The following is a 26,990-nucleotide window of genomic DNA, read 5'->3' on the forward strand; positions in this document are numbered from 1 at the left end:
AGAGCACAGGTGAGGGGGGTGGAGGAGAGGTGGTGGGCAATTAAGGTTGAAAAGATGAGCTGGTGCTAGATTATGGTGGACCCCAAGGCTTGGCCGGAGTCTAGACCTCCCAAAAGACACTGGCTGGAAGTAATTTCTGGGCCATGAATTGGAACTGTGAAGTGCCACATCTGAGGTGTGTGCTCAGAGAGCCCATGCTGTGCGTGCGTGCGTGCGTGTGTGTGTGTGTGTGTGTGTGGTGGGATAGATGGGATTCAGGGAAAAACAGGCTTGGCCCTCTGCTGAGTCACCTGTGAGACAGGCCCAGAAGGAGGGGGCACGGTTGGGCACGTGCTGTGTTCTGATTCCAGGGGGTAGAGGATTGGGGTAAGCTCAGAGTCCGGTGGCTTGGATTTATAATCTAGCCCCATTCCTTATCAACCATGTGACTTCTGGCAGGTTAATCCACATCTGTGATTCCATTTCTTCATCTGTAAGCAGGATAATTGAGGTCATATCTGGAAAGGGCTTAGCAGAGTGCCCAACACAAACTGAGCACTCAATAAAGGTGAAACATTAGCTTTCATTCAAAAATGGGGCATTCAGAAGGGGCACCCCAGGCAGTGGGAGCCACAAGCACGAAGGGAAAAGCATAGAAGCATGAGGCAGGAGGGTGCTGTGGAGTGGGAGTGTGGTGCTTGTTGGGGACAGCAGGAAAAGACAGTGGAGTGGCAGGCGGCCCGTATATGCAGTACGCACGTGTTGGGCAAGGAGCTGGAGCTTTCTCCTGACGAAGACCCCACCACCGCAGGGGGCTAGGTTGGAAATGATGCCATCAGAGTTCTAGTAGCAGGGAAGATGGGTTGGAAAGGCAAGACTGGAGGTTGGGGGATCCATGGGGAGGCTGTTGGTGTGGCCCCAATAAGAAGTGTTGGGCCTGAGCTTAGGCACCCAGAAGTGGAGAAGAGGAAACAGATCAGAGAGTGATGGAGGGGGGAGCGTGGACATAGCTTGGGGCCTGATGGCTGTGGGGGAATGGAGTGGGAAGGGGAGGAGGGGTGTCCTGGACCTGCAGGGTTTCTCTCTCAGGTGGCTGATGGATTATAGAGCTGAAAGCTCTGAAAGTGGAGAATGCATGTGGGTTTGCTCACCGAGTGACTCTTCCCCCACTGAAGAGACCTCCAGTGGTGGGGACATGGTCATTGCCTCTTCTCTCCCAGGCTCGGGACTGAGCAAAGGAAGGTGTGGAGACTTGGCCTGTAGGTGGCCAAAGCTGGAGATTTTATTTGGAAGCTGTTTCTCAGAGTCCATCAGTTTTTTTGTGATTTTCTTCCTTCTCTTCAAAGTGTGTACAAAGAGGCAATTTCAGTGAGTGGAATGGTTTGTGTATTCCAAAGCTCTGGATTGGAGCTTGGCAGCATTTCAAAAATGATGTTTAATATTCTACCCTCCACCCCAGTTATTTTTTGTGGCAAGTATGGACTGGGATCTGTTTTTATTATTCCAGAGAACCCTAGATCTTAGACTATCCAGTCCAATTTCTCCACATTACAGACAGGGAAAATGAGGTCCCAAAAGAGAGAGCATGAGAATTGCATAATGTCAAATTGTGAGTTAATGCGAGAGCTGGGGCTGGGCCCAGGCCCCATGCAGGCTCTCCTGTGGTTTTGTGGCTGGCCCTGCCTTTCTATGGGGAGGCTGGGGGTGATGAACCTGTGGACACCCACCCAGGCCCCTGTCCCAACAGAGAGGTGTACAAGTGGTGGCAGCAGACCCCTGTTGCCTGAAGGGGTCTCAACTATTGTCCTCAGCCCATCCATACCCCTCCTTCTGATCTGAGATGGGCCTGGAGGATGACTGGGACTTGGGGGGCTGCAACTGAAGGGGTTTGGGTTAGAGCTTCTCCTTGTAAGAAAAGGAGAGGGGAACTCTGCCTGGATTGGGTGGAACACAGCTCACAAGTCCTACTCTAGCCGATTGCAGAGCCGAGATGCTTTGTCTGGGTTGCCAGGGGAACCAAAGTTTCTGCCTCCTTCCATGGCCTGGATTGGCTCCTGGTGGAGCATGAGCTTTGGTGAATGGAAGGCCCTCCCTTTTGTCCACATCTTCCTTGGGGAGAGAGTCTAGAGTGAGGCTGAGGACCATGGAAACACAGCGTAGGCGTCTAAGCTCTACCCCCTCAACTCTAGGGTCCCCGAGCTCATTCGTTCATCACTCCAGGCAGCTTTCACTCCAGGCCCTTCATTCTTCTCTGTCCAGGAAAGCAAACCGGAGAGTCAGGGGACCTGGGTTCTAATCCCAGCAGAGGCACAGACTCAGTCTCAGCCTCAGGCAGGTCCTTCCCCTCCCTGGGTGTCAGTGTCTCTGCCTGTGAAAATGAAGACAAAGGGCAAAACTCTCTGGTCCTTCAGCCTCCACCTTCTCTGGCTGCATAGTCCTCAGTCTCACTTCTGACCTTCCATAGCCCTCATCTGGCCCCTTACTAGGCTCCCACGACCTTCTCCCTTTTCAGCATCCTGTAATATGCAGGTCAGGATAGGGTGCTGCAAGCAGCTCTTAGCATTGCTTTGTTTTCCATAGTGTGCTGGTTTGGATGTGTTATGTCCCCCAAAACGCCACGTTCTTCAATGCAGTCTGTGGGGGCAGACGTGTTAGTGTTGATTAGGTTGGAATCTTTGGATTAGGTTGTTTCCATGGAGATGTGACCCACTCAACTGTGGGTAATATCTTTGATTACATTATTTCCATGGAGGTGTGGCCCCACCCATTCAGTGTGGATCTTAGTTAGTTTATAGGAGCCCTGTAAAAGCTCAGACAGAAGGAGCTCAGTGCTGCTGGAGCTTAGAGAGACATTTTGGAGATGGCCATTGAAAGCAGACTTTTGCTGACGCTTTGAAGATACTAGCCCAGAGTTTGTCCCAAGAAGCTAAGCCTGCACTGAAACGCAACCTGGGAGCAAGCAGATGCCATCACATGCCTTCCAAGCTTACAGAGATTTTCCAGACGCCATTGGCCTTCCTTCCCTAAAGGTATACTCGTGTAGATGCCTTAATTTGGACATCTTCATGGCCTTCAGACTGTAAATTTTTAACCAAATAAACCCTTTTATAAAAGCCAATCCATTTCTGGTATTTTGCATAATGGCAGCATTAGCAAACTGGAACACCTAGGAAAGTTGTATTCTCTGAAGTCTTTCCTCATCCCTTCCACCTGACCCAGGCTCAGGGTAATAAGGCAAGGAGCAGCCAATGATGGCGCCCATTTCTGCTGCAGGGTAGGGCTGGGAAGTAGGGGACAGAGTGTGCTGAGGTGGGTGGGGACAGTTAGACGAGCCCCAGGGCCCAAGAGTCCTGTGCTCCAGGCCTCAGGCAGCCATACCCTGGCTAGGTCACCTCGGTAGAGTTGCTAAGCTTCGGTTGCCTCATCTGTAACTCAGGAATAATAATGCCGCTGTACAGGGTTTTTGCAGAGGTTGAATGGGGTGACATGCCTGGCATACAGAATGCATCAAGTTCCTGTCCCCTGTCTCGCTCCTTAAAAAAGTAGAGAGATGGCGAAAGTCCACAGACAGAGGAGGGGTTCCAGGCTCCGGACCTGTGGTAACTCGTGGTGGGCCTTAGATGCTGCTCATTCCTGGCAGTGCCAAACAGAGGGAGGAAAAACTAGTGCCTTGGGCGGGTGATGTCTGAGCGGGGGAGGCTGTGTGTCAGGGCTGATGCTTGAATAACGCTTTTAAAATCCTCCAGGGACCTCAAATGAGGATTTTCAGATGAGCTGATGGAGCAAAGTAATGAGGCTGAGCTCACTGGCAGGAAAGGGGGTGGCCTAATTGATGCTGGCCTTGTGTAGGCCCAGCCAAGCTCCCCAGCACAGGCTGACCTGGAGGATGACCCGTACATTTGGGCTGGGGGCTGAAGTTCGGGATGTTGGTTTTCTTAGAATGGGGGTGTAACGGGGGACATCCGGCAGTGACTCGGCCCTGCTTCTTATTGACTCACTAGATTGAGGGCCAGAGTTGTTTTCTTCGGTCATCTGCCTTCAGAGGCTGGTTTAGCCGTGTGGCCCTGTGACTCGGCCTCCCTCCGCCTCTGGGCGTTAGAAACAGCAACCCTCACTTGGCCGCTGTCTGCCATGGGCCTGGGGGAGGGGAGGCGGGTGACGGGACATTGAAGTGGATCATGAATTGCTGGGGGACCCTCCCTCCTTTGCTCAGGTTTGTCTGAGGCCCACAGTGAGGTGAGTGGAAAGAGAGAGGAAGGGGCATCTCAGGAGAAGAAGGTGGGGTATGGATGGTGGGTGAATGTGTATGAACAGGTGAGTGGGGGCATGTCTCTGAGTGTGTTTGGGTGTATGCTTACCTCAAGGGCGCAGGATCTGAGGGGCATGTCTCATAGAGGCTGAGGGATGGGCCCAAAAAGAGAGAGAAGGGGGGGTGGTACATGCATTCCTGTGGAATTGGTGAGTGGTTATAGACCAAGAGAGTATGTCCTGAAGACACTAGAAAATCTTGACCAGGTATGGTTTGCCAAGCCATGAGGCCTCCTCGGTTTTGCTTGGGCAGGGACAGGAATGGATGGCCTTGGGTGCACTGCAGACCTGCTCCTGGGGATGGTGGTGACATGGAGGCACACTCTCTCTGACTCCTTGGTGGTGAATTACCAAGTCGGTCTTGGCACCTGGTTTGCACTGTAAATACAGTTGGGGGCACAGGGGCAAGCCTCGGGTCAAGAGCCCCTCGCTGGGCCACACTGACCCCAGGCTCGCTGCCTCTCCAGAAGCCTCCAGGACACCACACCCTTCTCTCTGGCTTTCTGTGGTCTCTCAGGCTGCTCTCGTTTTCCCTTCATCCTTTGCTCCTTGGCTGCTCGATGTGTGCTTTCCTCAGGGCTCCACTGCAGGCCTTTTTTGTTTTTGGTTTTTAAAGTAATACAGTTTTGTTTTTGTTTTTTAATTACGAAAGTAATAACTCAGTGCTGAGATTTTGGAAAACAGGAAGAGGAAAAAATACTGTTGATTGGTGTTGGCAGTTTGGCGTATTTCCTTCCAACTTTTTCCTTTGCTCTTTTCTTTCGTAGCCATAATCCTCCCTAGTGCATCTTCAGTGCTTTCTTGTGCTTTTCACTTAATGGTGTGTCCTAAGCCTTTTGTTGTTATAAAGGATTTCATTAACTGCATGATCGACTTACTCATCTTTCTGTTGACGGACATGGAAATTGTTTCCAGTTTTTGCTGTTAGAATAGCCCTTCAATGAACATTGCATCAAACTCGTTTTTCCTATATTTTGGATGAGATCTCTTAGGGTGGGGTCCCCAGAGGGGAATTCTTGGGTCAAAGGCTGTGGATGCCTTGCAGGCACTTGGTAAATCCTGCAAAACTGCTGTGCCACTCCTAAGCCCCAAGACAGGTTTGAATGGGCAGGCACCTTTTGTGTTTCTCTCAGGTCTGACGGGCCTGTAGGCTGCTGGGAACCCTCCTCTATCTAGCCTGCTCATCCCCCTGGAGGTGGGAGGGAGGATAGGGCTGTGGAGTCAGGCTTCCTGGGTTCAGACTAGGCTCCCTTCTTAACCTCCATGAGCCGCCATCCTCAGCTGTACAGTGGGCATCAGGAGAGAGAGCTATACAGGCTTTATCATCCGTGTAAAGTGCTTTAGCACCCAGCTTGGCACTCCATACAGGCACCTGATAGGTGTTGGGCTATGATGACAATGTGGTGAGCCCCAGAGGAGGAAGGGCTGGTTGGTGACCCTCTAGTAACTTGGGGTATCCTCTTTCCCTGATACCCCCCTACCCCTGGGGATGATATGGTTTATGAGGGAAGGGGTCCTTATTTTGGAGGATATCCCTGGGTCCAAGTTCCTGGAGTAGGGCTATGAAGTCCAACCTCTCCCTTTCTTCCCAGAGCCATTCCCTTTTTCTGGGATGCTGTCCCCCCAAAGGTAGCTCTCTGGATTAGAGCTTGGGCCCCCAGCCTGACCTCTTCTCCAGAGGTGCATTCGGGGTATATTTGGGTGCAAAGGGAGTCCCACTGGCTGGTCAGTGAGGAGGGAATTTCATCAGGGGCTTCATCCTGGAAGGAAGGATGGGTTCTGAGGATCCTGTTGTGGATGGCTGGATTAGTTTTCTATTGCAGCTGTAAAAATTACTGCACATTTAGTGGCTTAAAACAATACACATTTATTATCTTATAGTTCTGGAGGTCAGAGGTCTGAAAATGGGTCTTCTGGAGTTAAAATTAAAGTGTCAGCAGGACTGTGTCCCTTCTGGAGGCTCTGGGGGAGAACCACCCCTTGCCTTTTCCAGCTTCTAGAGGCTACCCGCATTCCTTGCTCACCTTGGCCACCTTCCAACAATGGCATCACTTCAACCTCTGCTTCCATTGTCATCTCCCCTCTGATTATCACTCTCCTGCCTCCCTCTTTCACTCATATGACCCCTGTCATTACTTTGGACCCTCCCAGATAATCCAGGATCATCTTCCCATCTCAAGATCCTTAACTTAATCACATGTTCAAAGTCCTTTGTGCCATGTGAGGTGACATAGTCACAGTTCTGGGGATCAGGACATGACCATCTTTGGGGGGCCATTATTCTGCCCACCATGGTGGCCAGTAACCAGAGGTTTCGCTGGATTAGTGGACCCGCAGCTACTGCTGGAATTGTACCACCAAGGAGGAAGGTCTAGAGGAACTCAGATCTGAGATGCTGTGGTTGGGGAGGGGCATAGGGGACTGTGCCAGCAGATTCTCCCTGATTGGGGGGTCCTGAGGGGAGGCAGTATACCCTGTGAAAGTGCAACAAAAGTGTTCAGTGGGGTAAACCTTAAGGAATATAACCCTTGGCCTTCAGGAGTAGGACTGGCAGGTGTGGGACCTATTGTGAGGCCCTGCCACAGGAAGCCAAGCAGCCCTCTTCAGGCACTGCCACCGCTGCCGGGTGTGTATATGTATTTGTGTGTGTGTGCACTCATCTATGCCTCTGCATGAATACTCTTAGGAGGAACAACTCTTTTAAAAGGCTCTTTCTGTTCTTGTTCTAAGCCAAATAATTACACAAGTGACTAATTTCATCCCTAATCCCGTAATTACTTTATTATGTAGCTGGTGAGAGGGCCCTGAGCTGGGCCTCTGGCACCGCTCTGGCCGCTGGCCTAGTTGGCCCGGCCTACCGCCTGGAGCCCCGCCCTGCTCCTCGCCGGGGCCCGCCATGATGGCAAGATTGCTCCGGCTCTGTTCTGGCTGAGGCCAAGGTATTTGGGGACTGAAAGACCATCCCCCCGCCCCCTGCCCACCCCACCCCCAAACCAAGTACAAGCACAGCTGCCTGGAGAGTAAAGGCCAGTGCTTATGGAATTAAATCAGGAGTCAAAGAGACCTGGGTTCTCAGGTTCAACTCTCTAATTGATTTGCTCCATGACCTTGAGCAAGTCACTTCCCTCTGGGCCTAAATTCTCTTGTCTGTAAAATGGGGCCCTCACCAGCTTTAACATTCCATGATTCAGTGATTAATGAAGGGCCACATAGCTAGGAAGGGGTGGTGTTGGATTTTGAACCCAGGTCTGTCTGTCCCCAAAGTCCTTGCCCTTCCCTTAAGGCCACCTCTCAGAATTAGGCTTTCAGGGGTGGCTGAACCTCTTGAAATTTGAATATGTGAACTTAAACTTGAAATAACAAAAAACAGAGATGGAAAAATAAATGGGGAACTCTAGTGGACCACAGTGTTGGGTAGCCCAAGGCTGTGTTCTAGCTTTGCCATGAAACTAACAGTGTGACCTGAAGTAGGTCCTCGCTTATTTCCAGGCCTCAGTGTTCCCATCTGAACAGTGAGGGGTGGGATTAGATGGTTTGGTCCTGGTATTGATGTTCTGTGATTCTGTATTTCTTGGTTCTGGAAGGTGCTGTGGGGCAGGGCATTAGCCCATGGTGGAGGCAGGGCGGTGAGTGAGTTGGCAGCCCTGGTTGGTTCTATTATGTTCACCCCTGTGAGAATTGAGACTGGCTCTGACTGCTTCCCACTGAGCATCTGCTGAGCATTTCTGCACTACCCCTGCTTCTCCAGCAAGATCACTGCCCAGCCTGGGCTCTCCTAGCTCTCTTGGGTCCAGGTCTGGCCTCTGGCTTGCTCCAAAGACTACACTGGATGCAGCTAGACAAGACATCACTGCAAGTCTGCCTGTGGGGGTCTGCAGTGAGTGCCTAGAGTTCTAAGTGTAATGAATAATAAAAGGTATATGTATTTCTGCATGCGCTGTCCTTTCTTTGCAATATTGCATTTAATTTTCTTACAACAATATGAGGTAGACTGTGTGGTCATTTCCATTTTACAGTTGAGGTAAATGAGACTCAGAGGGTTCAATAATTTTTTCCTGGTCACTCAGCTAGTGAGGGTTAGAGTAGGATCTGGGATTCTACTTAGGTGCTGATATGGCCTGGAGGAGTGAGCACAGTTTAGGTGTCACCTGGTTTTGAATCCCTTCTCTACACTTGCACTCTGTGTTTCCATGGACAGGTCGCTCTACCTATCTGAGTTTTAATTTCTTTCTCAGGTACATTAATACCTTCCTGACAGGATTATTTCAAATATTCCTAAGATGATGATGTGGGTACAGTGTCCAGCATGAGATAGGTGATCAATAAAGGCCTTTCACTGTTTTCTCACTTGACCTTCCTCCTTCCCACTTCCCTCCAGGTTCTCCTGCAGACTTATTCTTCAGTGATTATCAGAACAGCCCCTCTGTGAGGGCGGAATCAAGGGTAGAGAGCAGTCCTTGCTCAGAACTTCCTCCGTTTATGCTTGACCACTTTGAACTGTGCATGTGAAGTGCGAGCCTCCCCTTTGGCTCATTCCATCTCTGCATCACTGCAGATCTCACTTTTTCAGTTCTCTCTCACTATTTCACGTGCTTCATCTCTTAGTCTTTTACTCCCTCCTTTGTTTTCTCTCCAGCAAGTTTTTTTCAAGCCACTATTTATTGTATGTTTACCATTGGGAAGAACTGGTTAAACACTTGCCATACATGCCTCGTTCAATCCCTACATCTGCTCTGTGTGGTAGGTAGAATTATCCTCAGTTCGCAGCTGAGAAAGTAAAGGCTCAGAGAGGTTAAGTTATTTGCCCAAAGACTTACAGCCAGGAAGCCATGGAGCTGGGGTGGGAGCGAGGACCTGCCGCCAAAGCTTCGCCTTTAACCGTTATGCGGTGCTGCCTCCCAGTGGCCTCTCTCCCCTGCTAGCCAATTGTCTGCCTCCCTTGTGTTCTTTCTCCCAAGCCCATTTTCACACTCTCTCCCCTGCCATGTGTGTGCTCGCTTTCTCTGGAAACTTTGAGTAAAGGCCCTCTGGCTGCTAGGAAGTTTTGTGAGTTGGAAACCTACAGAACAAGACCTGTAATTTGCTTTTGATCATAATTCTTGGATTTATGGCTGCTTCCGTCCCAGCAGTTGACAGGATCTCATTCTGCTTCACATGGTGATTGACTTGTAGATCTACAGAGAGCTGCCCAAGAGGGGCTGCTTCCTGAGGATGGGGACACTGTGGCCTCCAGTGGAGCAGTCTGGGAGGGGACAGGGCTCAGCCAGCCCGACTGGCTCACCAATTTCCTAGCAACAACACACAGGCAGAAAGGTTTATAGTTTATAGAAAGGTGGGGAAAGAGAGATGACTAAGCAGGTTCTAGTACACCTGCCTTTTCCTGACCTTGAAAATTGTCGGACCCAAATATTCCTACCTTTGCTTGATTTTACTGATTTTCTGAGTTTAAGCCAGACTTGAAATTTGCATGCTCATTAGCCATCTTTCTGTTATTCTCTTTTCTTTGCTTTAACTTTTTTATTAGGGAGAATTTCAAAAATATAAAGAAGTAGAGAGAACAGTATAATGAACTTCCATGAACTCACTGCTCAGTTTTAACAACTATCCACTTATAGTCATGGCCCATCTATCTACCAATGTGGAAGTTTTAAACTTTTCCTCATAGTAGCATAGTAGTTGCTCAGTAAATAAATAGATGTTGGCTGATAACAAATCCCTTCCCCTCCCTGGGTCTCAGTTTCCTTATCTGTGTTTAAGGGGATAGGACCAGATGATTTCTATGAGATGCAGTGTGGTGCAGTGATCAGAGAGTACAGACCCATTTGTTCAAATCCTTGTGCTGCCATTTATTAGCTAGGTGTTTTTAGGCAAGTTATACCTCAGTTTTCTCCTCTGTAAAATGGGGATACTAGCACCTGGTATGTTGTAGTTGTCAGCACTGAATAAAGATAAAGTAGGTGTGTTGTTGCTAGTTACTCTTTTTATTGCTATTTTAATGTTAATATTCTGGTGAGACAAATCCATGTATTTCAAAAACACAGAAATAAATTGGAATCAACTAGAGTTCAAACCCTAGGATTCATACTCTTTCTTCATCCTGGTCAGCAGATAGTCACAAGCTCAAGAAAAGGACAGTGCAGCCAAAGCCAGTGCCCCAAATGTGGATCTGGGAATAGGCCCAAGTGGGAGCCATGCAGGCCGAGCCCATCTCTTCCCCTTTCTCCTCCCCTCCCCCAACCACGTGTGGGTGCCATAACCCAGGTCAAAGGAGCCAGCCAACTGCCCCTTCCCTCGGTGAGCCAGGCCCGAGCCGAGCTGGGAGAGCCCAGAGGTGGAGAGAGTGGTGCTGCAGGATGTCTTGTTGCTAGGAGACTCGAGGAGGCAACAAGGACCTGTTGCCAGAGCTGGGAGGGAGTAATGGGGCTGGTCTGGAGATGCAGGCCCCAGAGGGGCCTCTGTGGGATTCTAGGCAGGGATGGTGCTGCAACTGTGAGCCAGCTGGGAGGAGGGGCTCCATGCCATGGTTCCTTAGAACACTGGATCAGGGTAACCTGCTCAGCTCTTCCATTTAATTCCTTATACGTGAAAGTCAGACCTGCATTTGAATCCTGACCCACCTTGTGATTGTTGGCAAGTGCTGTGCTGCTATAGTTGCTGGGCCTCAGTTTCCTCATCTGTACAATGGGTATCATAATACCTGCCTGAAAAGCCATTGTGAGGGTTCAGTGAAATGTGTAAAGTGCTCTCTAAAGCAGAAGATGTGTAGATGCCACTCTTAACTTTATTGTAATTATTGCCCTTTTGATACCATGAGGGCATTGGACTCTTGCCGCTTGAGTTAGATTCATGGATAGGCGAGCCCTGCAGGGGACCTCCACTGCGGGAACCTGTGTCAGGGGACTGTGGGGATTGGCTGGACAGGCCCCCAGTTAGTGAAACTCCTGGGGCAACTGAGGACAGCGGAGTTCAAAGCTGAGGGGCAGCCCAGAGGGAGACTTGAGGAGGTTTGACTAAAGGGGCTGGGGCTCTAGTGAGATTCCAGGAAGGGCTGTGGGTGGTTCAGGCCAGAAGCTGTGAGTGAGGTGAGGGCCATGGGCCTTTCTTGTTGTTTTTCTTATTTAAATAGTGTGTGCCCCACCCCCCACCCCCGCCCCACATCAGACAATAAGCAACAGGACCCAAACAAGCACACACAAAAATAATTCCACTATCATGAAACAACCTCTGACAATTTTTTGTTTTTGGTATATTTCCTTCCCGTTTAGTTTTTTCTCTGCATGCATGTATGCTTATGTGTTTTATAGAAATTGTATTATATGTTACATACTATTTTGCACTCTGCTTTCTTTTTTACTTTGTATTGTATTGTGAACATTATTACATAGTAACATATAGATCTACAACATTTAAACTTTTTTTATTGTGGTAACATACATATGATACAAAATTTCCCATTTTAACCACTTTCATGTTTACAATTCAGTGATATTTATTACATTGACAATATTATGCTACTGTCACCACCATTCACTACCCAAACGTTTTCATCACCCCAAACCCATTAAGTAATAACTCCCCATTTCCCTTCACCCCTTTCCACCACCACCCCAGTCACTAGTAACCTGTAATCTACTTTTTGCCTCTATGTATTTACTTATTCTAGGTATTTTATATAAGTGAAATAATATGATAGTTGGCTTTTTGTGTCTGACTTATTTCACTCAACATGATCTCTTTCATACATTATTTTTAACAGCTGTGTCATATTTTAATGTATGTATGTATGCATCTCTATGTAATGTAGCCACTATTACTGTATATATCTTAATTCCAATTTTTCAGTATTGTATACAATGTTCAGACAAATGTTCTGAACCACATCTTTGTGCACACCCACAGTTTCCTCAGGAGAAATGTCTAGAAGAGAAATTGATGGGTTAAACACTTGCAAGGTTTATCATGTACTTTTCCAAAGTGCTTTCCAAAAAGATAGCTGTATTGATGGTGTCCAGGTCTGCCTAGGTTACTGGGGGCTCAGTGCCTTAATAAAGAGCCTGAAGTGGCCTGGAGATGGGGGTTGGGAGACTCACTTAGATGGACTGGGGAGATAGAGAGGCATCAGTAGCCACTCGGAAGGGACTTTTGCAGAGAGATGCCCCTGGGTGTCCTGGAGGGGCTGGGTTGGGTTTTGTAGAATGTGCTTATCTGTTGTGGGCTCTGCTGGGCTGGCCTGGCCTGACTCTCTTAGTCTGGGGAGGCTGGACTGTTGGTCTGCGTGGGCTGCACTGGGTCAGGCCAGGTGGTCTTGCCCCTAGTGTGATCCTGGACTCAGCCTGGTGTGATCAGTGTGGTCACCAATCCAAGACATTCATTCTGGAAGCCGGTGCAGCCCCCCTGGCCACACCAATGGGCTGGTGCGTGCATGTTATAGGTAGTGATTCATCAGAGCTGCTGGTGGCAGCCACAGCTCTGATGGAGTGGAACTGCTCACCCTTCCTGTCACTCTGATCTAAAAATAGCTTGTGCTTGTTCCAAGTGACCGCTCCACCAGGTGTCTGGAGGCACAGCCCCCGTGGCTGGGACTAGGCAAGGGAGGACATGTGTGCGGGTACTGTATAGATGGGGATGGGGGCGGGAGGTGGGTGTGATGGCATCTGGGAGCCTCTTTATTGGATTGAGCCAGGGATTTGGGGTTGGGGGATGAGAGACAGCCCAGGTTCCTCCTCCTTTGCCCTCTCATGGTGGGGGACAATCTGTCTACTCTTTGGGAAGTGGCAGACAGCCCATGGGGGCAGGAGTACCTTTCAGGACTGCATGTTCATTCCCTGCTGAACAAGGGGAGGGGAGCAGAAAGGGGAGGGAGGCTGCCCAGCAATAAGACAAGGGTGGGGGCAGGCTCTGGGAAGGAAGCTTAGTATTTAGTCAGTCATCAACTGTATTCTATGAAGGCCCATTCCAAGTCTCACCTATTTGGTGAAATCTTTTATTTAGGTTCCCTTTAAATTAGATAGAAAATACATACAAATACAGCTGACTTCTTGTCATGGATGATTAGAGACATCTAGCCCAAGGTTGCTTAACAAGGATCCAGAGTGTGATATATGCATGGGTTTCATAGGGTCTCCTGATGTCCGAAATTATAATAAGATTCTGTGTGTGTGTGTGTGTGTGTATGTGCAAACATGCCCTTGTGCATTTTTCTGGTGAGAAGCTCCATGGTGATAGTGTTTGTTGCATTTACAAAGGGAGCCATGACCCATAGAAGGTTAAGAACCATACAAGTCCAACCCCTTCATGTTACAGGTGAGGAAATTGAAGTCCAGAGAGGAAAAAGCCTGCCCAAGGTCACAGCCACAGAAGGTCTCTTGAAGTCCAGCCCCATGCCTTCTGCCTCTCAGAGCACCGTCCTGAGTCAGGCTTCAGCTACCTGGATCTGCAGGAGGCAGGACCACCGGTGCTGTTTCCCATGCTCTCTTGGCTGATAAAGATGAGACCGAGCAGGCTCGAGGCTTTCAATAGCAAGGGGCAGCTGAGCTCTCACTTCCAGTCCTTCCTAGTGCCAGGGTGTCTTGTAGAGGAAGAATCAGTGGGCCTCCCTTACCCACTCCCTTAGAGGGCCTCTTTGCTCAAGACAAATCCAACTCTTGAGCCTTGACATTCTTTACCTGGCAGGAATGCCTCCCTGACACAGGAGAGTCCCTGCCTTCTGGGAAAGTAAATGGAATGGGGAGTGGATATAGGGATTATTATCTGATTGACAGGCAGGAGGTTATAACTAATGGAAAGAGATGGGTGCTGGTCCATTGTATGTGGGGGAAATTAAACTTTGTACCAAAGGAGTTTAGCTGAAATGGCACATTAAGGATTAAAAATGGTAATTAACATTCATTGAGCACTACTATATGCCAAACACTGTCCTAATAAATGTACAAGTATTCACTCCTTTAACCCTTATAATATGACCACATAGGGTCATTATAAGGAAACTGAGGCACAGAGTGATTAAGCACAGCTAGGAAATGGCTGAGCCAGGGCATGAAGCCAGGTCCTCTGACTTCAGAGTATAGTCACTCTGGAGCCAGAGTGTGGACTCCCAACCTCTACACTGGTGGATCTCAAACCTGAGCATGCATCTAAATCACTGGAGGGCTGATCTCCCCCAACCTCCACTTTGAGAACCATTGCTCTCTACTGTCCTCCTTGCTGATAGGAAGAGATGACTAGAAAGGCAGAGAAATGGTGTGGATCTTGCTTGGATTATCTCGGTACCCTCCCACCTTCCAAGCTTTGCCTACCTCCAGTCACCCTCTCTTTACCGGGGACAGAGTGATCTTCCTAAAGCCCAGCTCTGATCATGGCATATCTCTACTCAAAATTCTTGGGATTCTCTACCATTGTCGACCAGCAGTATCCGGTAGAATTATCGGCACTATCTTCACTGCTCAATATGTTAACCACTAACCACAGGTGGCTGTTGAGCACTTGAAATATGGCTAGTGTGACTGAAGAGCAAAAATTTTCATTTTATTTGATTTTAATTAATTTAAATTTGAATAGTTGCAGGTAGCTAGATGCTACCTTATTAGTACAAGAAACCACTTGGTATGTCATTCAAGGCTCCCATCTTTTTTAGTCCCACCTGCAACCCTTCAGTTTCCTAGGCTCTGGGCCATTTGAGGCCAGTTTCCTGATTCCACCCTGTACTTTCCAACCAGTGTGACTTGGTTTATGCTGTCTCCTCAGCCCAGGTTGTGTCCTTCTTTCCACCTCTTTAATGGTCAACCCAAATACTGCCTCTTCCTTGCAACCTTCTGTGACATCTGCTCTCCTCTAATGTCTTTCTCCTCTGAACTCCAAAAACAATTCATCCTTTTTTTTTTTGAACCTTTAATACTTTTCTGCCTTATTTTACAGTTGGTCAGTGTCAGTGTTTTGTTTCTTTCATTAAACTATGAGCTATCCAATGGCATGACTGTTTTCTAGAAAATTCTCATCCCCTAGCACAGGTCTCTCCAGTTACACAGATGAGCCCAATAAATCCCACAGCCCTTTGCACTAGTGCACTGGGGATAAGGAGATGGATAAAGCAGGCTCCTGTCCTCAAGTTGCTCATAGGCTCCCGCAAGAGTCTGATTCATGCCCAGAAAACCATCGAAGCCAATGGTTATTTTGGGCAGGAAGATAAAAGCCACAGAGGGCCCAGTTGGCGAGGGGAGTCCGGCAGGAGCCGCCTAAGCAGAAGGCTATGTTTACACACACAGATGGCTTCTCTGCCCAGTCTGGCCTGGTGCAAGGAGATGGGAACATCTAGACATCGCTGTCTGGCTGCCTTGTTAAGTTTGGGCTTAACCGGTGATGTGGCGGCTGGTCTGGCCGTCTGGTCCCTGCAGATGGGTGGATGAGGAGAGGGCTGCAAAGACTGCAGAGCAGTGCCAGTGCCAGCTTCTGGAAGCGGGGTGTTGGCTGGGTGGTACCTGGGCCGAGAATGCAAGTGTAGGAGAATGTCTGTGGTCTAAGCAGTGGACTGCACGTAAAACTTTGGGCCTGGGTTGGGGGTTTGTGAGATCTAGTCTCTGTCTGAAAAGGAAAGAGAGTAGAAAAGAAAAAAAGAAAAAAAACCAGCTTCCTAGTTTCAGACCCTAATACCAAGAGCATTTTACCCCTTGGTAATCTCTAGCATATATTCATCTCTTGGACAAAAATAAATTAAATAAACTTTTTTATTGAAGTCAGAACATAAGTGTAGAGTACACAGATCATAAGTTGACACATACTTGTGTAACTACCACCCAGATAAGAAATAGAACATAAGCAGCATCTTTAGGGAAATTTGTGTTAAAAAATGTGTGCAGGATTAATGGTGGAAAAGTTACAGACTCTGGAGTCAAGCACTCCTGGGGTTGATTCCTGCCTCCCCTACCTACCAGCTGTGTGACCTTGGACTAGTGACTTAACTGCTCCGAGCTTCAGCTTCCCCCTCTGGAAAATCCAGGTGCATTTGTAACATCTGCCTTAAAGGCAGTAAAAGATTTTAAACTGAAAATGTAGGCAAAGTGCTAGGCACGGTGCCAGCATGTAGTGGTGACCCAAACACTCTGTAATGATGATGGTGATTGATGGTGACATTCCAGCATCTTCCGACACACAGGACCACAGACACACACACAGCTTCTCACCCATCGCTTCTCACTGAACCCAGCCTCTGTATCATACGCTCTAAAGTCTCTTCCAGCTGCAAGGAATTGATGATGATGTGATGATGCAAACATCAGCTGACACTCAGGTGCCCGATGGGAGGCAGGGTGACATCTATATCCAGTGGGAACATGGCCAGATCTTTCATATTCAGGCCCCAGGAGCATGGCTCCCAGACCTCCTGAGGGAGGGCTGATTTCCCAGGGGCAGCAGGAGGCATGGGACACGTTAAGAAATGTAGTTGAGGTGGAGCTTGGGTCAGCAGAACTCAGCCTCGGGAGTATCCTGCATCCTGGGTGAACTCCCAACTCCCACTTGCTCCCTGGCTTCTGATTCTGGCAGTGAAAATGGCGCAAGGAATAAACACTGTGTACACATTATGAGCTGGGCTCTCCTTGGGAGAAGGATGAAAAGTGGCCCCTGTCCTCAAGCTCACAGTGAAATGAGAGTTTAAGACCCTGTGGAAATTCACAATACTTGGGGCTGGAGGGTGGAGTGTAAGAGGGAGGGGGGGAGAGACAGAGGGGTTGTTGAAAAGATGAGGGAATGCAGAGGTGGGGGGGTGGGAGCTTCCTGCAGAATGCCTGGAAGAATGGCCATGGGGAAATGAAAAAAGGTCTCCTAGGCAGAAGAAAGACCATGTATAAAAGTGGAGAGGCAGGGCATGGCCATGGTGCCCTAGGGGCTAGGAGCCACTCGGTTGGACAGAACACACCTCATGGAGCCCTGGAGGATGAGGTTGTGAAAGGTCTTGAGTCAGGCTAAGATGTTGGAGTGGCTTCCTTGGGGTTTAGGGAGCCACTGAATACCTTGAGCAGAGTGGGACAACTCGAGACATGCTCAGTAGAGACCTGTGTATGTGCACGCATCCAGACCGCATTGCTTTTGGTCAAGGCCTGTGCAGCAGCCCTGGCTGTGGGTACAAAGGAGGAGTAGGCAAGGCCCCTGCCTCTGAGGAACTGGAATCTTGTTGGAGAGGCCAGAGTGTCTCAGGACAACTTGGAGACAAGGGTTGAGTGGTCCAGCCAGCCAGAGACAGAGCGACAGGCTGGATGGGGCTTGGGGGAGAAGGCGGGGGGGGGGGGGGGGTGGTTCCTGAAGGGGAGGCAGCCATGAGAATGAGTGGGCTTTGGAGAGATGGGGGGTACTGTGGGGGCACCTGCAGGGAGGAGCAAAGGTGGGGAAGGGAGCACTGACTTTGTGGTATTCTCTCATGCCATCGTGGCACCTCTAAGAGATGGTGCTGATATTATCTCCATTCTCAGGGGTTGGAATTGAAGCTCAGAGAGGTTAAGGTCTTGCCCAGGGCCACACAGTTCCTGTACTAATGATGCTCAAGGTCACACAGCTCCTGTACTAATGAACCTTCTCCAAATCCCTTCCACGCTCCCCTCCCCAGAGGTAAGCACTGCCCTCAGGCACTTCAACAACACTAAACTAGCTATGGAGAAGTCCTTTGTAGTATATAACCTGCTGTGCAGCTCTGAGGCATCAGCATCATTCCACGCTAGAATATGGCCAGATGCAGGAGCGTGTGGTTCCCATGGTATGATGGGAAGGTTCCAGGGGAGGGCAAGGTCCTTGGAAACTGCATGTTTCAGGAGGCTTCCTGGAGGAGAGGGGAGGAGGGGGCAGTTGAATGGATGCAGCCCCTGCCAGGGCTACCGTCTGACCACCCTGCCCACTCCCTAGGCTGCCCTGGGGTGCCTTCTAGAGAGTGCCAACACGGTGAGAACGGCCTTGTCAGGCAGAACTTCCCAGACCTGCAGGCCACACTGCTCTGGAAAGTTTGGCTCCTGTAGCTCCCTCCTGAGGCTGGCCCAGCTCACAGCTGCCTGGGGCTGCAGCTCAGCCCTCCCAGGCCCTGCTGCCCTCTGGGTTTGCAGCCAGAATGCTCTGTTGCTCTCTTGCCCTGGAACCCCCTTCTCTCCATGACCTCCCCTTTAACCCATTTCCAGGAAGCCTTTTCTGAGTCCCCTTAGACAGGTGAGGACTTCAGATATCTGAACCTGTGCTGACCACAGGAAATACAATGTGAGCCATGAAAGCAAACCACATATGTAATTTGGAATTTTCTGGCAGCCACATTTTTTAAAAAGTAAAAAGCAACAAGTGATATTAACTCTGATTATATATTTTATTCAACCCAATACATCCAAAATATTGTTTCAATTTAAAAATTATTAATGAGCTACATTATGTCCTCTCTCTGTCTCTCTCTCTGTCTTCAAAATCCAGTGTGTATTTTACACTTACAGCATATCTCAATCTGCATGAGCCACATTTCAAGTGCTTAATAGCCACATAGGGCTAGTGGCTACCATGTTGGAAAGCACAGCTCTAGAGGCTGGGAGAAGAGCATAAGGGTTAAAGTTAAGGGTTTGGCATTAGACAGACCCAGCGTTCACATCCTGGCCTTGCCATTTACTAGCTGGGTGAACTTTGGGAAGTTATTAACCCCTCTGAGCTTCAGTTACTTCAGCTGTGAAAGGGGTTAATACCTTCAATCCCCGGGAATTGTTGTAAGGATTAAACAAATGAATGTATGTCTAGTGCCAGGCATAGAAAATGGTGGTGATTAATCTTACAGTACCCTGTGATGGATTGGTTTATGTGCCCTTCTCCCCCACTGGACTGATTGTGAATTCAAGGGCAGGGACTGAGTCCAATTCCTCCTTCCCCAGTGCCCAGGGCCTGGCTCTGTGAGCATCAGTGCCTGCTGAATGAAAGATTAACTCCTTGGGCTGGGAGTGCTCCCTACCCCCACCCAGCCCACCCAGGAGTCAAGGGCCCCTGGTAACTGGGAGTCAGGACCCCACTGTCTTCCTGTGGGAGACCTTGACAAGATGTTGCTTTGCTCGGGGACTTGCTTTCCTCATTTGAAAGAAAAAAGGAGAGTAGGAAGGAGTCTCAGAGGGGCCTTGCCTGCAGTGTTTGGTTCTGAGTCTCTGCTCCCCCGTTGGGGGGCAGAATTGGCCCCTGAGTTGGCTCCCCCACACATGGCCTCGTGGGGTGGTATCTTCCCAGCCAGTAATGCACATCATTTACACCCTTCTCCTGGCTTTCCTGTATCCTGGCCTTTTTGCACCATCAAGTTCCCGCCAGTTAAAATTTAAGAGGATAGAATTTCTACTATCTCCCTGGTGGATGAGAGGGGATGGGGCAGGGTGGAGGAGGTGGGGAGGCCTTCTAGGGCCCCTGTCCCTTCTCTTCTGCCAGCATGTGCTGACCTCTCATCACGGCCACCTGGTGGAAGTCGGGCAGGGAGAGTTCCTCCCTTTTATAGGTGAGAAGACTGAGGCTCAGAGAGGTCAAATAGCCTGCCCAAGGTCACGCAGAAGGAAGTGGTGGAGCAAGAACTGGAGGCAGAATGCAGAGCTAAGGGAACTGAAGGGCCCTTCTTATCAGCGGGGCTCCTCTTCCTTCACCTGAACCCTTGGCATTCTTTCATGGGGGCTTTTATGAGACTTGGCCCTGGGTTTGGGTCATGTCCCCATGCCTCAGTTTCCCTGTCTGAGGACTGAAAACAGGTAACTGGGGTAGTGATTTCAACTGATGCCCACAGGCCATGTGTTCTTCAGAGAGAGAGAGAGAGTCCCTGTCTTCCCCTCCACCCTACCCCCAGATTTCTCTGGAAAGGATTGTTGTGGGGTAAAGTGGAAAGTGTCTGATCCATGGAGCGCCATTGCCATGGGCATGTGTGATCTTGGATGAGTCACTAACCACTCCTGGCCTCAGCCTGCCTTTTATAAAATTAATGGATGATGATAGTTTCTCACAAGGTGTGATAAGGATCACACATGAAAGTAGTTCACAAACTAGAAAGTGCTAATAAAAATGCTAGTCAATAATAAGACTAACAGTAATAATAGAAATAATGATAACAGTAGGAGAAGCCCAATTTTCTGTGTCTTACTGACCTGAAGTGAATTGGGCCCTTTGAGTATAAATCCAGAATGCTGTCTAGGAATGCCCCGCCTAGGTCTTTGGAGTATAGCCTGGATTCTCCCAAGAAACTGAGAGGCTCCATCTGGCTGAGAAGGGTGGGAAAACGGCCCCACCCCAGGGGAGGAGTGGGCAGGGCTCCTGCCTGGAGGAAGGAAGAGGAGGAGGGTCTAGGGAAAGAGAGCTGAACCTAGCAAGGGGGAGGCCCTAGAATGCACAGCCCAGAGCCCCGGCCCACAGGAGCCCACCATTGGGAAGGCCAGTGAGCAGAGGAGACCGAGAATCAATTTGAAGTCAAAATACTTTAAGGAAGGCCTCCAAAAATTTCTTAGCGAATGTGCGTATGAAATGATAAGTTCTTCTGGTCTCTTTTAAATATTACTGATCCTTTCACTCCTTGGTTTGAAGATCTGTTGAGCGAACTGAGCACCCCCAAGTGGCAAATTTACTTGCCCAAGGCCATAGCCCTGAGGGCCTGCGTGGGACTCCCTGGTGGGCTCCAGGGAAGAACTGGATTTGGAGGGCAGGAATGGGGAATGAAAAGTCCAAAGGCAAACAAGGGGATCTGGCCCTCCTGTGAATTGGCCCTGGGCTGATTTGTCCATCCCGCCTTTTAGGCGCCGCCTGTCTGGAGGGAGGCAGTTCTGAAGATCTAGGAGAGGCTGGCTTCCTTCTCTCTGCTCTCCCCCCCACTCCTGGAGCCTAGTGAGCAGCCGGGAGAGTGAAGGGACAGGAAGCTGTGTCGTGGGAGCATCTGGTGAAGGAGTTAGTCATGTTTAACTTGGAGAAGGAAGGTTTGGTTTGGATGGGAAGGAGAAGGTCAGTGTTGCTATCTTCGGTTCTCGGAGGAGTGCTGGCTGAGGGCATGGCCTCGTTCTCGGGAGGGTCTAGGGAGCCTGGAGCCTGCAAGTAGAGATGGTGTAGGGTCCATCCTGATGGGGCTCGGGGGCTCAGCTCACCCCTGGGCTGCTTTCTAGCTTTGGGCTCGATTCTGTAATGCCTAGAACAGTGGCCAGTGCGTGGTAGGCACCCGGGAATTACTTGAGGGAATAGGCGTGTGGGCCCTGTGGGCGTTGGGGAGTAGGGGGATGCAGACCTAGTCAATCCAACTGCAAATATAGACCCGTGGGTGAATTCTCTGAACATCATGTTGTGGGTTGTCCAGTGCCTTCCGCACGAGCTGAGGAGGGCCCCTGGAGATGGGTTCATCCAACTCTCTTTCATTGTTCACAAACTGGGGCCTGGAGAAAGGAGCAACTTGCCCAAAGGTACTTGCAGAGCCAGTGGCAGAGCTGGGCTGCTGGGCTGGAACTTGCAGGCCTCTACAGGTTCCAGGAGATGAGGGGGCTGGGGTTGTGTGGGGCTTTTGGAGCTGTAGCAGTGCCGCTTGGAGCCACGGCTGGCTTCAGTATTACAGGCCCAGGCCACCACCCACTTTTCATTCCCCATTCCTGCCCTCCAAATCCAGTTCTTCCCTGGAACCCACCAGGGAGTCCCACGCAGGCCCTCAGGGCTACGGCCTTGGGCAAGTAAATTTGCCACTTGGGGGTGCTCAGTTCGCTCAACAGATCTTCAAACCAAGGAGTGAAAGGATCAGTAATATTTAAAAGAGACCAGAAGAACTTATCATTTCATATGCACATCCGCTAAGAATGTGCCCTGGAGCCCGGATGCACGCTCAGCGTGTGCACACACATACTACACACACATCTACACACAGGCCCAGTCTCTCTACTCGGGTACCTGTGCTCACTGTTACACTTCCGGTTCTCCCTGACGCACATGCGAACACACATACACACTCAGAGAGACCCTCAGAGATGCATATAGAGGGTTCCCAAGAGACGTTTCACTGGTACCTCCTCCCTGATGGGCGCCGGGGACACCGAGTCCCAGGGAGGCTCTGCTCTGCCCTTCGGTGCTGCAGGGGAGGTGAGGGTACCCGGTGGCGGTGGGTGAGAGGCCCACTGAGACTGAGTCACCCCTTTTGAATTAGGGATCCTCCTCACATCTTCTCCCCTTCCCCTCCCTCGCTCCCTGCTGAGTCCCCGAGAGGCGGCAGCCGGAAGCCAGGAGGGTCTGGGATGGCCAGGCCAGGGGCGGGGGTTGAGCAGTGGAGGCGCAAGAGTTGGTCCCTGATGCACAGTCCCGCAGTGGCTCGGGAACTGCCAGTGTGGCAGGGGCCGGGAGGAGGTGGCCTGGGAGCCTGAGAAAGAGAGAGAGGGAGGGAGAGAAGAGACCGGCCGAGGAAGGAGGCGGAGGCAGGGGCAGGGCCGCGGGGAGGGCGGAGGCAAGCGCTGGCGGCGGCCGCCCCTGGGCTGGGCGCTGGGGCCGGGGCGGGGCGGGGGCTGGCCGCGCGTCGGGCGCCAGGCCCGGGGCTGTGGGCACGGTGCCCAGCCCCCGGCGCACGCCGAGCCACCGCCGCCGCCGCCGCTGCTGCAGTCGGCATCCATCAGCGGGCGGGGGTGTCGCGGAACAGGCTGCTCCGCAGAGCCCGCCGCGGCCCCTCGCGCCCGTCCCGCTCCGCGGCCTGCCGGGCCCCGGAGGAGCCGAGGGGGCCGCCCCTCGCCCAGCCCGCCCGACATGGGGACCCTCAGGCCCAGGTAGGCACGTGGAGAGGGGAGAGTCGGTGGCACTGGGGGCTGGGGGCTCAGTATGTCTAGGCCCAGCCTCCAGCACTGGAGGAGGATCGGGGTCCAGGCTGGGGGGAGTTGAGTCTGCGGGCTTTGGGTCCCCAGGCCAGTGTTGGGGAAGGCCCCCTGCTGTTCCTTCCCCCTCCCAGGTCTGCAGCATCCCCGGGGGCCTGGAGAGTGAGGCCGGGAGGCAGGAGGCTGGGGCTGGCTTGGTGATGAACGGTTGGTTGGTGGGTGCTGGGCTCCCACTGGCCGGCCCACTCTGTTCTCCCAGACCACTCTTGCTGCCTTCCAGGGAGACCCAGGGCTTTCTCGATCTCTCCAGGCAGGCTTCAGATGCTGTAAGGGCGCTCTTTGGGCTGGAGGTTGGGATGCTGGTGAGCTCTTGCCCTTGTCCTCACGCTCTGGTTATAGACCTTTCCCCACTCCAGGCTCGCTTCCTCTCCCACCTCCTTTTCAAGTCTCCCCAAGGTGGGGGAGTAGACCTTGACCCCAGGACCTATGTGGCCCTGGCCTGGCATTGTCCTGGCCATCGGCTGCCCCTGCTAATTAGACTTGCATGCCCCAGCTGTGGGGCTGGCATCTTCACACTTGGAGAGGTCCAAGGACCCATGAGGCTGGGGTCTTGGAGATGGGGTGGGGTGGCCAAGTGAACTATAGCTACCAATTCACTTACTGGGAGCTGAGGCCACTGGCTGGGGGCACTAGAGTCCAGAGTGGACAGCTCATGGGGATCTTCAGAGGCTGGACCAGGACCAGAAAGGAATTCTGAAATTGCTGGTCTCTCTCCCTCGGCTGCTGGCCGCAGTCCTTGCTCCCCGCTGGAGCTCCGAGGATGCATCGGTGGGGGAGAGAGCCCACTGTGTGTTTCTGCCTTCACTTCTGGATCTGCATAGCATCTCTGCACCTAAAGGTGGGAGGGGAAGAGGGCTGGATTTAGGTCCTCTCCGGGCCACGTAAGGTCCAGCTGCTTCATACTGGTCTCCCTCCCCCTACATTAGGAGTGTTTCGGAATCAGCTGCAGTTGGGCCAGGTGAAGATTTGGGAACTAGGATGATGCTCTCAGAAGCTCCTGGGAGACTCAGTGCCGCTCGTCCCGGGCAAGGGTATAGAGAATAGAGGCGTCTGTGTGCCTGCCTGCCCACCCATTCCTCCATATGGAGCCTGCGGCAGAGGCAGCCTGTGCCAGCCTCCTTCTGAGCCACCATGGCCCAGGGAAGCTCTGCCAGCTCCATGCAGTGATGGAGCTGGCTTTTGCAGGCCAGGTTGAGGTCATGCCTGCCTGGCAACCCCATGTGCAACCTATGTGGTGTGCAGAGCATTCCCCCTGGGATTCTCAGGGGCACCTTACGGCCATCCTGGAGGGGATCGGTGCAGGGAGCATTGTTCCTATTGAAACCCTTCCTGGATTTTGTGGTAGTTCCCGGGTTGTGGGAGCTTTCCAGAGGCTTCCTTCCACAGAACCCTAGTATGAGAACAATGCTTGGCCCTTTAGTCTTCGGTAAAAACCGTAAGGTTAAGTGAGGCCTAGAGAGGAAAAATGACTTGTCCAAGGTCACATAGCAACTGAGTGGGAGAGCCAGCACTAATGGGCCCTGGTCTTCTATCTCTGGGGTTCTTGCAGCCCTAGTGCCTGCTTCCCTGTTGCTCCAGCTGTTCCATATGCAGGACTTTGCATTATAGCCTGGAGCCAGAGGCTACCCCTTAGGAAGGTCCTCACATTGGCCTCCCAGCCCTTGCCCTAGGTGAGGAGGAGAGGTGAGGGTTGAGGGATGGCCAGTGGCCCTTGACTGTCTTGGGAGTGTGCAGAGCCAAGAGGATGCTGGGTGCTCAGGGATGTTCTGGACTTGAACTTCCAGGGGACAGTGGAGGAGGTCTCTTGACTAGGACAGGCTGAAGTGGAAAGAGCCTCTATGCTGGCTCTAGCAGGGACACTGCTGTGGCCCCCTTTGTTAAAAGGGGACGATAATCTCTATCAGGAGTAATGCTGGTGATTACACAGAGCGATGGCATTTATTGAGTACTTACTGCATGCCAGGCACAGTGAAAAGAGCTCTGTAGCCTCTCACAGCCACCCTATCAGTTGGGCACTATTATTACCCATGTTTTCACAGAGGAGATGCTGAGGCACAGAGAGGTTAAATGACTTGGCTGAGGTTTCCCAGCTGGAAAGCGTCTGGGAGAACCAGGTTGGTGCCCAGGGAGCTGAGCAGTGGATTAGTAGGTCGGGGCTGGTCCAGGGGGAGAGGTCTGTGTGTGGGGTCAGGCGAGGCAGGGGTAGCCTGGGGCCTGCTGGGGTCCTTCGGGTGGGGGTAGAGAGATTCTGGCTTGGAGTCCCCAGAGGAGGGGCCGGACTTCTGCCCCCCTGGGGATGCTTCAGATGCATTGCTCCCAATGGCTCTCAGGGAAGACCATCTGGCCCTGACACTTGCCCTCTACCACATTTGGTGGGACCTTAATGGCCAGAAACCACAAGGGTGGAAATGCAGGGGCACCAGCTGGGACTGTGGAGAGGAGGCCCCGTAGCCAGGTTACCTGAGCTGGGCGGATGGTAGGAGTGGGAGCAGGCTGGCACCGTTTCCTTTGTGGGTTGGAGGCATATGAATAAAAAGAATAACTGCTAACATTTATTGAGCACTTAATACATGCCAGGCACTGTTTTGAGGGCTTACACGTATAACTCAAACAGTCCCCACAAAACCCTATGAAGTGTAGGTGTTATTATTCTCTTCATTCTACAGATCGAGGAAGCTAAGGCTGAGAAAGAGCAAGACAGTTTCGCAAGGTCACACAGCTAGGTTGGGGGAGCTGGGACTCAAACCCACGTGGTGGGGGTCAGAGTCTGTGTTCTGAGGGCCGTGGCAGGCAACCTGCAGGTTCTTCTCCAAGGTCATACTCAGTTTTGTTCAATTTGAAAAATATTTCCTGAATACCTCTTGCCTGCCAGGCCCTCTGTGTCCTCAGAGGATGCAGAAAGGACTCAGATGCATCCCTCTTCTCAAGGTGTCACAGCCTAGTGGACAGAGTCACGGACATGACATGGGGAGGTAAAGAGTATGCTATTATGTGTGCTAAGCATGGCCTCCTACCTTGGTGATCAGGGAAGGCTTCAAGGAGATGGGGGCCTTTGAGCTGGGCACGAAAGGCCAGGTAGGGTTTTGTTAGTTGTTGGGGGAAAGGGCATCTCCTCCTCCAGATCAGAGGGCAGTGAGCCAGGGATGCATTAGAAGATGAGCGGTGGTCTGATGTGCATGGAACAGATGGTGCAGGAGGGTGGGTGAGGTTGTGTTGGGGTCTCCAGTGAAGTTCTGGAACCCACCAGATCTAGGCTGTTCCAGGCCCTGCACTGCTATATACTAGCCATGTGGCCTTGTGCAAGTTGCTTAGCTAGTCTGAGCCTCGATTTCCCCTCCTGTAAGGTGTGGTGAACACATCTGTCTCATGGAGATCATGTTGAGGCTGTGGTTGTGTAAAGCATCTGACGTGGTGCTGGCACATCACCAGAACTCAGTAAACATGACTTCTCTCGCCCCTTCTTGTCTTTTAAATGTCAGGCTAAGGCATTTCAACTTGCCTTGAGCTTGGAGTCTCCTGGAATCTTTGTGGGGTTTTTGGTCTAGTGAGGGACATGACACAACTGTATTTTAGAAAGGTCCCTCTGGCAACTGTGTAAACCAAAAGGAAGGGACGGACTGCAACCTTGCAGGGAAAACTGTGGCTTTGGAGGAGTGAGGAGGGAGGAAAGTTGGGGAGGAGAGTTTGGGGTGGGAAAGCCACAGAGGAATGAATTCAGTTTGAGGTCTGGTGAGTTTGAGATGAAGGACTCTCCCTCCAGTCATTCAGAAGGTTGGGCGGCATCTTCTTTGTGCATCTGGCTTTTTCTTTTTCTTTCTTTCTTTCTTTTTTTTTTTTTTTGACTTATTTCCTTTG

At 51.1% G+C, this 26,990-nt stretch overlaps 1 protein-coding gene across 18 annotated transcripts in view; it reads left to right on the top strand.

Moving 5' to 3' along the window:
* EPB41L1 (erythrocyte membrane protein band 4.1 like 1) overlaps nt 1–26,990 on the top strand; it is a 115,030-nt gene that overhangs the window by 25,365 nt on the left and 62,675 nt on the right. The window contains exon 1 of one of the 18 annotated variants that reach the window (XM_037810920.1): nt 22,746–23,030. The exons of the other annotated variants lie outside the window; for them this stretch is intronic. The gene's annotated coding sequence lies outside the window, so the exon portion shown is untranslated. Of the gene's footprint in view, nt 1–22,745; nt 23,031–26,990 lie in introns of those variants that run through there. 18 annotated transcript variants of the gene reach the window in all.

The sequence above is a fragment of the Choloepus didactylus genome, chromosome 19 (genome assembly GCF_015220235.1).
Source record: "Choloepus didactylus isolate mChoDid1 chromosome 19, mChoDid1.pri, whole genome shotgun sequence".
In the NCBI taxonomy this organism is placed as follows: domain Eukaryota; kingdom Metazoa; phylum Chordata; class Mammalia; order Pilosa; family Megalonychidae; genus Choloepus; species Choloepus didactylus.